Raw genomic sequence first — 13574 nt, forward strand, 5'->3', positions numbered from 1 at the left:
TGTGGAATGGCTCACTGATTTACTGGTAGGAGAAAGGGATGGAAGAGGGAAGAAAAGAGAGGCATGGAAGGAGAGAGAAAGAGACGAGAGGAGAAGAGGAAGAGAGAGAGGGGAGAGTATATAGGGAAAGAGAAAATGGGGAGATGAGGGATGTGGTTACTACATTTTTGAGAAAGGGGTGCTGTTTCTAAACTATTTAACGTTACACTGAATTTAAAATGGTAATACCATGCACTGTACTGTGTATACCAATATCTCATCTTCAGCAAACAACCACGTATATAAACATTCAGCCATATTAGGAGTCTAAAATCACTAATTATTGGCCAAGAAACCCCTTCAAAATGCAGGAGAAGGAATGCAGGTTCAGTGGAGAAGGATCAGCGGCTCAGCATTTAGTGCTGATTTAGGATCAGTTTTGCCTTTTAGATCACAATGAATAAGATTACATGGACAGAGAGGAACTGATCCTAGATCAGCACCCCTACTCTGAGATGCTTGATACATACGGCACCTGATGAACATCTCCTCCTCTCAACACATATCTTACATGGGAGGATTTGAAAGGTGATGAAAGAATGTTACCAGCATAAGGCTGTGGTGGAATCATGACACATATCTTGTTACATTTCACACAATAGATTTAACAATGGATGGATACTAAATTATCCCTTTGACATGATATTTTGATTAGGATACCAGGAGGATTTGATTAAATGCCAGGATTCATTACTAAATTAGTAGAGCATTACAAGATCATACAGCTCCTATGCTATTTATCCAGCATGAGATCTTGTTTCATGTTTCTGTAGCTGTGAAGATAAGGATCTTGTAAACGTGTCACCTTAACTTGAACTCTCTTGTTGTTTAAATGCGCCTTGAGGTTACTGTCCCACAATACATGACAAGAATAGGAGTAAGTAAATCTGCTCTATAGTATGTGAGTCAAGATCATGCTTAAACTACTGGTAAATCACATTGTTTTGTTTTGTAAGACAATGCAGTTTTGCATATCCCATCCACTCATCCATTTAACTCTAGCTGAAATAACCCTTCCAACCTATTGTATCCTTTCATTTTTATAACAAAGTGACAACATGACAGCAATATTCATGTTCTAACAGATTTGTTGCCATTTCCTTGCATTCCCATCCCCTCTAGTTTGAGCCGAATCCTCCGTCAGCATTCCAGTGAGGACTTTCCAGAACTCTCACAGGTGCCTCCAGAAAGAATACCTCGGTTCCATCCGCGTTTGTGTGGAAGTGAACAGCTGGTGAAAGCCAGGCCGCTTAGCAGGCGCTCTGTGGCTGCTATGTTTCAGCGTGTTATGACTCCTTTGCACCAGATGGGAGCAGTAGTTAGCTCACGCTGCATCACTTTATGTTAATCTACACTGTGCACAGCCGGTTATGCCCTTGGCTGGAGGAAGTAATGAGTTGTTGTTGTGCTGCATTTCGATTCCCTAAACCTTCCTTACTCCTCCTCACTTGTCTACCCTCCCTCCCTACCCACTTACTCACCCCCCTCAAGTGTCTTCACTGACATTTTCAAACTCTCCCTGTCTGAGTCTGTAATACCAACATGTTTCAAGCAGATCACCATGGTCCCTTTGCCCAAGAACACTAAGGTAACCTGCCTAAATGACTACCAACCCGTAGCACTCACATCTGTAGCCATGAAGTGCATTGAAAGTCTGGTCATCAACACCATTATCACAGAAACCCTAGAACCACTCCAATTTGCATACCGCCCCAACAGATCCACAGATGATGCAAGCTCTATTGCGCTCCACACTGCCCTTTCACACCTGGACAAGAGGAACACCTATGTGAGAATGCTATTCATTGACTACAGCTCAGCGTCCAACACCATAGTGCCCTCAAAGCTCATCACTAAGCTAAGGACCATAGGACTAAACACCTCCCTCTGCAACTGGATCCTGGACTTCCTGACGGGCCGCCCCCAGGTGGTAAGGGTAGGTAACAACACATCCACCACGCTGATCCTCAACACATGGGCCCCTCAGGGGTGCGTGCTCGGTCCCTCCTGTACTCCCTGTTCACTCATGACTGCATGGCCAGGCACGACTCCAACACCATCATTGATCCAAGATGGCATAGCAGTGCAGTCGTGTTTTCTGTAATGTCCTCATGTAAATAGCCAGATTTTTTTGTTTGTTTTTTCGTATATATTTCTCAATCTCACTTTCCAGCCTTTAACTAAATCTACTTTCCTGCAACCTGCCTCACCCAATGTGGAACGCATTCTATTATTTCTTCATACATTTTTATCTAGAACCTCTGGCTGAAATTAGCCAGCTAGCCAGCTAACTAGCTATTTGCTATTAGCCACCGTTAGCGGTCTTCACCATTGTCCGTGGCCTGCACCAGCCAGCTCTAGCCTGGACAATTATCGGCCAGTCTGCACAGTCTGCACTTCGCGCTATCGAGCCAGAGCATATCGAATTTTCTGCCGGAATCACAGAATCACTGGACCTTAACACCGGATCATCGCAACTAGCTAGCTGCAACCGAAAGACTGTTGTCGTTGTTGGCTAATCACCACTAATCACCACTGTCCTGAAGCTAACCCCAGTTAGCTTTGAGCTAGCCTCGAGCCAGGCCCATCTCCCGGCTATCTACCGCTCTGTCAACCGGACGGGACCTCCTAGTGTTGACACGGAGCCCCGCCGATCCATCACGACTGGTCTGCCGACGTAATCGTCTGATGTGGTTTCAACAGGCTTCCCATTGCGACGACCATGAAGATCCATCTGCTAGCCCCGGCCCGCTAGCACACGCAATCAACAGCCGTGCCTCCAGCTCGCCTGTAGCGTAGCAGCCACTGAACTGCTCCCGGACTTACTTATTGCTGTTCACTGGACCTTATGATCACTCAGCTACACAGCTGATGCCTGCTGGACTGTTCCTTTATACGGTACCCCATCCTGTTGATCTGTTTAGCCTCATCTCAAACTTTCGTCGCCATTACCAGCTGTTGTCTTAGCTCTCTCGAATAACACCTGTGACTGCTTTATGCCTATCTCCCATGTCAATATGCCTTGCCTATTGCTGTTTCGGTTAGTTCTAACTGTACTTTTTCAATGTAGAGCCCCCAGTCCTGCTCAACCTGTCTCAGATAGATCCTTTGTCCCACCCCCCACACACGCGGAGACCGGCTCAAACGGTGCCTCCAGTGATGCTATCTCTTTCATCTCCACTGTACTCATATCCTTCCATATCCTTGTTCTTACATAATGCCCTGAATCTATTTTACAACGCCGGAAATCGGACCCTTTTTTTCTCTGTACCCAACGCACTAGAAGACCAGTTCTTAAAGCCTTTAGCCGTATCCTTATTCTACTCCTCCTCTGTTCCTCTGGTGATGTTAAGGTTAACCCAGGCCCTGTAGCCCCCAGTATCACTCCTGCTCCCCAAGGCGCTATCATTTGTTGACTTCTGTAATCGCAGAAGCCTTGGTTTCTTGCATGTTAACATCAGAAGCCTCCTCCCTAAGTTTGAGTTATTCACTGCGTTAGCACACTCAGCCAACCCTGATGTTCTAGCAGTATCTGAATCCTGGCTTAGGAAGGCCACCAAAGATTCTGAAATTTCTCTATCATACTATCCAGTGTTCGTATTGCTTGGTGACCTAAACTGGGATATGCTTAACACCCCGGCCGTCCTACAATCTAAACTAGATGCCCTCAATCTCACACAAATTATCAAGGAACCTACCAGGTACAACCCTAAATCCGTTAACATGGGCACCCTCATAGATATCATCCTGACTAATTTACCCTCTAAATACACCTCTGCTGTCTTCAACCAGGATCTCAGCATTCACTGCCTCATTGACCCCTCATCACTGTCAAACACTCCCTAAAACACTTCAGCGAGCAGGCCTTTCTATCTAAAAAAAACAAGAACAAAAAAAGTTGTTTGCTGATGACCCAACAGTGGTAGGCCTGATCAACGACAATGACGAGACAGCCTATAGGGAGGAGGAAGAGACCTGGCCGTGTGGTGCCAGGACAACATCCTCTCCCTCAATGTGATCAAGACAAAGGAGATGATTGTGGACTACAGGAAAAAGAAGAGGACCGAGCACGCCCCCATTCTCATCGACGGGGCTGTAGTCGAGCAGGTTGAGAGCTTCAAGTTCCTTGGTGTCCACATCACCAACAAACTAACATGGTCCCCATACCGGTACCCCCTGTTTATAGCCTCACTACTGTTATTTTACGGCTGCTCTTTAATTATTTGTTACTTTTATTTCGTATTATTTTATATTGTATTTTTTTTGTGTGATTTTTTTTGGTATTCTTTCTTAAAACTGCACTGTTGGTTAAGGACTTGTAAGTAAGCATTTCACTGTAAGGTTGTATTCGGCGCATGTGACAAATAACATTTAATTTGATTTGATGTATTTAAAAGCATTGGATTTGTGTAACCATCGGTAAGAGGGAGTTCACTTAACACCAGTGCCTTTTAAATCTATGAGATGGGAGGAGAGGAGGAAGTTGGCCATATGCACAGTTCTAGGATCATTTTACTCTCCTATCTTAATCCCAATCCATTAGAGCGGGAAACATTTAACACAGATTGCGGCACATCACTTACTGTGAAGTTTCATTTAAAATCAAATCAAATCAAATCAAATATATTGGTCACATACACATGGTTAGCAGATGTTATTGCGAGTGTAGCGAAAAGCTTTAGACCCTTGTCAAAATATGAATTGCCTCCAAATAGCCTATTGTATAGACCAGGGATGAGCAACTCCAGTCCTCAGGGGCCTGAATGCTGTCACACTTTTGCCCCAGCTCCAACAATCAATACATAATGAGCTTCAGTTTAGAATGCAATTAGTTTAATCAGCAGTGTTTCCTAGGGATGGGAGAAAAGTGTGACACCACTCCGGCCCCCGAGGACTGGAGTTGCCCATCCCTTCGGAAAGTATTCAGACCCCTTTTCCACATTTTGTTACGTTACAGCCTTATTCTAAAATTGATTAAATAAATACAAATCCTCACTAATCTACACACAATACCCCATAATGACAAAGTGAAAAGAGGTCTTTAGAAATGTTTGCAAATGTATTAAAAATAAAAAAACAGAAATACCTTATTTACATAAGGATTCAGACCCTTTGCTATGAGACTCGAAATTGAGCTCAGGTACATCCTGTTTCCATTGATCATCCTTGAGATCTACAACTTGATTAGAGTTCACCTGTGGTAAATTACATTGATTGGACATGATTTGGAAAGGCACAGACCTGTCTAGATAAGGTCCCACAGTTCACAGTGCATGTCAGAGCAAAAACCAAGCCATGAGGTCGATGGAATTGTCCGTAGAGCTCCGAGACACGATTGTGTCGAAGCACAGATCTGGAGAAGGGTACCAAAACATTTCTGCAGATTTGAAGGTCCCCAATAACACAGTGGACTCCATCATTCTTAAATGGAAGAAGTTTGGAACCACCAACCACCATGACTCTTCCTAGAGCTGGCCGCCCGGCCAAACTGAACAATCGAGGGAGAAGGGCCTTAGTCAGGGAGGTAACCAATAACCCGATGGTCACTCTGACAGAGCTCTAGAGTTCCTCTGTGGAGATGGGAGAACCTTCCAGAAGGACAACCATCTCTGCAGCACTCTACTAATCAGGCCTTTATGGTAGAGTGGCTAGACGGAAGCCACTCCTCAGTAACCAGCAAATGACAGCCCGCTTGGAGTTTGCCAAAAGGCACCTAAAGACTCTCAGATGAGAAACAATATTCTCTGGCCTGATGAAACCAAGATTGAAGTATTTGGCCTGAATGCCAAGAGTCATGTCTGGCGGAAACCTGGCATCATCCCTATGGTGAAGCATGGTGGTGGCAGCATCATGCTGTGGTGATGTTTTTCAGCGGCAGGGACTGGGAGACTAGTCAGGATCTAGGCAAAGATGAACGGAGCAAAGTACGGAGAGATCCTTGATGAAAACCTGCTCCAGAGCACTCAGGACCTCAGACTGGGGTGAAGGTTCACCTTCCAAAAGGACAACAACCCTAAGCACACAGCCAAGACAATGCAGGGTTGGCTTCGGGATAAGTCTCTGAATGTCCTTGAGTGGCCCAGCCAGAGCCCAAACTTGAACCCGATCGAACATCTCTGTAGAGACCTGAAAATAGCTGTGCAGCAACGCTCCCCATCCAACCTGACAGGGCTGGAGAGGATCTGCAGAGAATAATGGGAGAAACTCCCCAAATACAAGAAGACTCTAGGTTGTAATTGCTGCCAAAGGTGCTTCAACAAGATACTGAGTAAAGAGTCTGAATACTTGTGTAGATGCAGTGGTGGAAAAAGTACTCAATTGTCATATTTGAGTAAAAGGAAAGATACCTTAATAGAAAATCACTCAAGTAAAAGTGAAAGTCACCCAGTAAAATACTACTTGAGTAAAAGTCTAAAAGTATTTGATTTTAAATTTACTTAAGTTTCAAAAGTAAATGGAATTGCTCAAATGTACTTAAGTATGTAAAGTAAAAGTAAAAGTATAAATCATTTCAAATTCCTTTTATTAAGCAAACTAGACGGCACAATTTTCTTGTATTTTTTTATTGACGGATAGCCAGGGGCACACTCCAACAATTTACAAAGGAAGCATTTGTGTTTAGTGAGTCTGCCAGATCAGAGGCAATAGGGACGACCAGGGATGTTATCTTGATACGTGGTGAATTGGACCATTTTCCTGTCAAAATGTAACGAGTACTTTTGGGTGTCAGGGAAAATGTATGGAGTAAAAAGTACATTATTTTCTTTAGGAATGTAGTGAAGTAAAAGTAAAAGTTGCCAAAAATATAAACAGTAAAGTAAAGTACAGATACCCCCAAAAGCTACTTAAGTAGTAATTTAAAGTATTTTTACTTAAGTACTTTACACCACTGTGTAAATGTGATATTTTTAATACATTTGCATACAAACAAAAAAATTGGGTATTATGCGTAGATTGATGAGGGAAAAAAACAATTTGATCCATTTTAGAATAAGTCTGTTAAGTAACAAAATGTGGAAAAAGTCAAGGGGTCTGAATACCTTCCGAATGCACTGTAGATGTAGGCTGTAAAGACTGTGTTTCAATTCAATAGATTTCATCCTTACTACGAACAGTTTCATTTAGACCCTTGTCAAAAAGCATTGCCTCCAAATACATAATGTGTCACCACAGTAAATATCATGTTTATGTTTTCATTGACTGAGTATTAGTGATGACAAACAAACCGCCTCAAGATGCTGGTACTGTACACAAATCATGTAGAGGGAATGTCCTGTAATGTCAGGACAGGACAGGTGAAAGGGATACCATGTTGTTGCCTGGAATTGATAGTAAACTCTCTTTCCCAGGGTATGAATTACCTCTGACAATAACATAAACCAAATGTAGCCCTAAGCTGTACCTGACCTGTTTACAGAAGGTTGTGACACACACACAAACACATATAGTTGTGCTACTGTCATCTATCTCATGAATCCACTAATTGTCTGAATTGAAATGTGGCTGTGGAAATCAGTTTATTGCTGCAATATGAGACCAACCTGTCCTAATGTAATAATGTAACGTTTACTCTATGCTCATTGAAAAGATTAGGGAAGTTAACTAGGCCTATATGTTCTGAGTGTTTCTGCTAGACAAAATATCAAAGATGATTACAGTTGAACTATATATACCAAACTGGGTTTTCACTATTTGAGGAGTGACAAATAATGATCTAAGAAGTGGGTCTTAGCTCCAGTTTATAACAGTATTTTGACTGAACCAGAAAAAAACTAAATTAGAATAATTGATATCCAAAGTATTTTCCCTAAACTAGTCCGTTGGGAAAGGCCAAAAGTATTGTCTTTGTGATAACAGCAGGAAAACATAATATTAAATGCAAGCATTTTTTTCAGAAGCTAATTAGAACATATTGTCCACTCGGGATAGTTTTATCTAACAACCTGTTCTATCTCTATCACCTTGTTCCTGAACTGCAGGCATTGAATCGCCATGGGGGGGATTCAGACCAGAGTTAGGAACTTTATTCCCTTTTTGTGCCCTTCTCTCTCTGCTCATATTCTGACCTTGAACTTACACATGGGGCAAAGCCAGTGCCAGCAAGGTAAGTGTTTGGGGTGGAGATCAAATAAATGGAAGTGAGGTGGAGGTGTATCTACAGATACGCCATATTCTGACCTTGATTTAACTCCCTCATAATTTCACCACCTTTACGCATGAGGAAATGATGAATAAGGTCGAGCAACCTGTCGGTTCCAAGTGGAAAAACATCTAATTGATTTTATCCCCATAAAAAATAACACCATTCTCCATGCACTGTAATTTACAAATTGATAAGAGCTATTGATAAGAGCTAGGTAAAGTATTAATCATTTTGGATAAGGGGGTTGTAAATATATGAACATTGTTTTAGATCTATTTTACCTTATGATCGATGTGAAACCAGTCATATGGCAGCAAACTGAAGCATATCAACATGACAGGTAGGCTATGTGTGCCCCTTTCCCACAGTGAAGTGCTGTGCTGTTATGCAGAATTTAAATTGCATGGCCTTATATCTTGCAGGAATGAATCTTGGAGACACAAGCCAAATGAGATGACAAGCCAAATCTATGACAGTCGGGCCAAACGTAACCTTTGTGCATTCTAGAATGTTTTGAATTTCAGCCTGGACTTTTCTCTGGTCTATTTAAATAATTTGTATAATGTTAAATACTAGGCACTATCGGTAGCCATCGTCAGTAATACTCACACACATTTTTTATTGTCACCTAAATGTTAGTTCCCTTATATTTTAGGTCTATATTTGGCATCATTACATTACCTTGTTAGTTTCCCTTTCTTTCCTCTGTCATGTCTGTGTGGTCGATCCTGAGGGTCACTAGCAATAGAGGATAATATTTAACGTATTACAAGTTGTTCAATAATTTTGGACATGTAGCCCACTTTATGGAATCATCATGGAATCAGGCTCCAGGTTTCACCCTGGCAGTTTAAACCTGGAGCCTGGCACATGGTCAGTTCCATGAACAGTGAGGATTAGGGTACATTTATAGGACTATTGGTCAACCCTTATTGTTAGAGTTTTCTAGCTAACAAGCTAGAAACAAACCAAAACATTGTTTAGAAAGTTGCTTTTAGTTGCCTGATTTGCCAGATTTACATATACTAAATTCATATTTTTTAACAGGTGGGTTTATTGGTGTTAAAATGCACCAGTTATGCTATTTTGGACCACCAGGCTGCTGATGTCATGCAGCCTCTAGTTTTTGTGTTTATACTTTTTCATAACGACAACGACAAGTTTGATGTCAGACTACAATAGAAAGTTCATGATGTCACTGCGATAACTGTCGATGGACGTAGTATAAACCAGCCATTAGTCTTGAATTATTTGGTTTAGCACGCCCCCATTCTCATCGACGGGGCTGTAGTGGAACAGGTTGAGAGCTTCAAGTTCCTTGGTGTCCACATCACCAACGAACTATCATGGTCCAAACACACCAAGACAGTCGTGAAGAGGGCACGACAAAGCCTATTCCCCCTCAGGAGACTGAAAAGATTTGGCATGGGTCCTCAGATCCTCAAAAAATTCTACAGCTGCACCATCGAGAGCATCCTGACTGGTTGCATCACCGCCTGGTATGGCAACTGCTTGGCCTCCGACCACAAGGCACTACAGAGGGTAGTGCGTATGGCCCAGTACATCACTGGGGCCAAGCTTCCTGCCATCCAGGACCTCTATACCAGGCGGTGTCAGAGGAAGGCCCTCAAAATTGTCAAAGACTCCAGCCACCCTAGTCATAGACTGTTCTCCCTGCTACCGCACGGCAAGCGGTACCGGAGTGCCAAGTCTAGGTCCAAAAGACTTCTCAACAGCTTCTACCCCCAAGCCATAAGACTCCTGAACAGCTAATCATGGCTACCCGGACTATTTGCACTGCCCCCCCACCCCATCCTTTTTACGCTGCTGCTACTCTGTTAATTATTTATGCATAGTCACTTTAACTCTACACACATGTACATATTACTTCAACTATCTCAACTAGCCGGTGCCCCCGCACATTGACTCTGCACCGGTACCCCCCTGTATATATAGCCTCCCTATTGTTATTTTATTTTACTTCTGCTCTTTTTTTCTCAACACTTTTTTTGTTGTTATTTTATTTTTATAAAAATAAATGCACTGTTGGTTAAGGGCTGTAAGTAAGCATTTCACTGTAATGTCTGCACCTGTTGTATTCGGCGCATGTGACCAATAAAATTTGATTTGATTTGATTTGATTTGGCCTGACATGTGAATCCTTAAAGAGATGGGTGGGGCTAAGGCTTAAGAGGGTGTGAACGATGCTGAATGTGTGCATACAAAGAAGAGCTCTCCAGTAGGTACCAAAACATTCAAGGGCCATTTTCTCAAAAGGGAGGTTACAAGTTTATCAACTTTCAAAGCAGAATTACTTTCCCATTGTTCCTCAACTGTAGTGTATGATATACCATTTTCTAGCTTTGAGTCTCTACTTTTATCCAATGTAAAAAATATAATTTCAAATTTTGCTACATAAGACCAAATCGAGCCAGTCGGTCACAATATTTATAATCCACATAAAAATTCACATTTCCTGTTTCTGCAGGATTAATTTCCTGCTGTAGCAAACTGGCTCAAATTAACATCCTATATCTGTAATGGATTGAACACCTGCATGGCAACTTTCAGGATTAATCAAACCACTGTATTTTTTGATTTACCAATATATCTTGTGCGTAAAGCCTCTCCAAACCTGTTATGAATTAGGTTGATTCCTAAATAAGTTCCTAACCCTAAATAATATACAAGATAAAAGGATATTTTAATCTACCAATTGGTGCTGAAACAGAGATAAGCATAGGCCTATATTTTGATGGCTTTCTAAAATTCTGAACCCGTTCTCTCGATACGTTAGAGTGAGTCTGTTGATAAAATTTAAATGAAAGGTATGCCATATTTAAAGGGATGGCTTTAGATAAATGTACTGAAAACCCCATTGAATAAAAACTCCATGAGGAAATATGTTGGCAGCATGTAGGAGGGTTTTCAGCGGTTGAATTAAATTTACTCAGTGCGCAGAAGTGAGCCACTCCCAAAGAGCTCATTGCACACCTGCGTAAGGTAAGTCTGAATACCAAATACTGAGAAGTGCTTAAATCAAAACATGTAGGAAAGGCATAAGTCTGAAATGGGCCCCATGTGAAGAGGCCATTTTCATGATCTGTTTCAAAGTTTTTTTTTTGCTTATTATTAAAATCTGCAGCCGACAGACTACAGAACAACACCAGTCCACATGTCTAGAAATGGCTGACCAGAGGGGGCTTTTTAGATGTCACTTGTCTAAAGTGTGTGGTGGATGGATTATGATCCTCTGTCCAAACAGACCCATAGATCTAGAGAGAGAATGGGGGTATATAGCCTGTATGTTATACAAATCAAAACTGGATCAATATAAAGGACCTTGCTCATAAAGAAGAGGGCAGTTCAATCATGAGTCATGACTGAAGATTTTACAGCAGACATGCATCAACCATGATCCAGTGCACTCTTAGAAAAAAGGGTTCCAAAAGGGTTATTCGGTTGTCCCCTTGGAGAACCCATTTTGGTTTCAGGTAGAACCCTTTTGGGTTCCATGTAGAATGAACCCAAAAGGGTTTTACCTGGAACCAATAAGGGTTATTTAAAGGGTTTTCCTATGGACACAGCTGAAGAACCCTTTTAAGTTCTAGATAGCACCTTTTTTTCTAAGAATGTACATGGTAGTGGGTGAGTTAGTATGCTCTTCGGATCATTGCAAACAACACAGTTGCTAAAGAAGGCACATAAGCTCTATTAAAGAATGCAATATTTTGGAGCAGATTCTTCTAGGACTGTTCAAAGAATACACTAACCCCATGATAGTAATTAGGCTAATTAAGATATCACCTGCTGTTACCAATCAACATCAAACAAAAAGTACACTATGCCTGTAAGATGAAGTCAGAGTGATGTGAATAAAGTGTTTTGATTGTACTACAGTACATACAGACAGTGAACAACCAACCAGATTCAACCAGTCCCCATTGTAACTGTCGACTCAGCAGCTCTAGTATGATGGTGCCATTTGACAAGCAATTCTGCAAGGTCAAAGTGCAGCTGCCGTGGCAACCCAAGAAACATAACAGTGGTCTGGAGCTCCTGAATTACTTATCCCTAAGGTTTCCCCTCCCCCCTCTGCAGTATGGGATGCCCGCCCCCCACCCCTCCCTCGGCCCCCTCCCCCCTCCTCTCCTACTCCTCCAAACCAAACCAAATGCCCTGCATCTATCTGGAAGAGAAGCTCAGTCAACCTGGACCCGAATCCAACGTGTCATCTCCGCATGAGCTGTTCGATTATGCCCTGGGGACTGCTGAGCTAAGACAAGATAACAACCAACCAAAATCAAAGAGTGAAATAATAAACCCAGTCTGTAGTGGTAATGTGTGATTGTGCTGAGTTGTGTGCGTAGCACAGGATGCACTAGTCGTCAATGTTATTTGGGCCATATTTCACTCCCCTCCACTGTGACTGCAAAGAGGACGGGGAAAAGACTGCATCCTCTCCAGCACCTGCAGGCAGCACTGCAATGCAGGGGTTTAACATAGAAATATGAAGCTAGAGCGCACACAGGCAGAAGGAGTCTGCCGACTGCTTCTCTCCACTCCACCTCCTCTCTCTCTCTCTCTCTCTCTCTCTCTCTCTCTCTCTCTCTCTCTCTCGCTCTCTCTCTCTCTCTCTCCTCTCTCTCTCTCTCTCTCTCTCTCTCTCTCTCTCTCTCTCTCTCTCTCTCTCTCTCTCTCTCTCCTGTCTCTCTCTCTCTCCCTCTCACACACATATTGCACACATACACACATGCAGGAATGAACGCACACATGCACACATACACACATACACGCACGCACTTGCACACAAATTGACAAATAAAGATTGTTAAGTTCAGCCCCTCTGATTATTTTCCTTGCTGATGTATTTGACAAGTAAGTGTGTTTCTATCTCTGTGATAAGAGCATGCAGTGCAAGCATTTTGTATTGTGCACCAGTCCTAAAATGGCCACATTATGTCAGCAGGGGCTGCTAGTAAAACAGAGAGAGAAAAAAAGAGGTGAGGCGTAAATTATGCTGCTCATTTCCAGAACGGAATTCCTGGCTGGCAAGAACCACTCCAGTTAATTCTTATTCAAAGTACACAATATACAAATAAAGCTTCACAATAAAGTTCCAAAATCAACTAATGCTGAGATATAGAAAGGAGTTTGATACACACACACGGATGCGTGCACGCACACAAACACACACATCTCTCCATCTGGGCCCCTCATAATGCTGACAGGGAAACTGCAAGACAGCCAAGAGTAAAACTAGGGGGGTTGTGGTCTACACATGGTAATAATGAGCCGATAGTATCACAGCGAACCCGCAGCAGTAGTCTCAGTAGTAATAGACAGTAGCATTGTGGGTAGCTCTGGACTGACTGTGTTTGACTGATGATAT

The 13574-nt window shown here is 42.4% G+C and overlaps 1 protein-coding gene across 1 annotated transcript in view; it reads right to left on the minus strand.

Moving 5' to 3' along the window:
• The window catches only part of LOC121578352 (synaptotagmin-2), a 77955-nt gene that overhangs the window by 32525 nt on the left and 31856 nt on the right, over window positions 1-13574 (minus strand). The window lies entirely within an intron of this gene.

The sequence above is a fragment of the Coregonus clupeaformis genome, chromosome 12, assembly GCF_020615455.1.
Source record: "Coregonus clupeaformis isolate EN_2021a chromosome 12, ASM2061545v1, whole genome shotgun sequence".
Classification (NCBI taxonomy): Eukaryota; Metazoa; Chordata; class Actinopteri; order Salmoniformes; family Salmonidae; genus Coregonus; species Coregonus clupeaformis.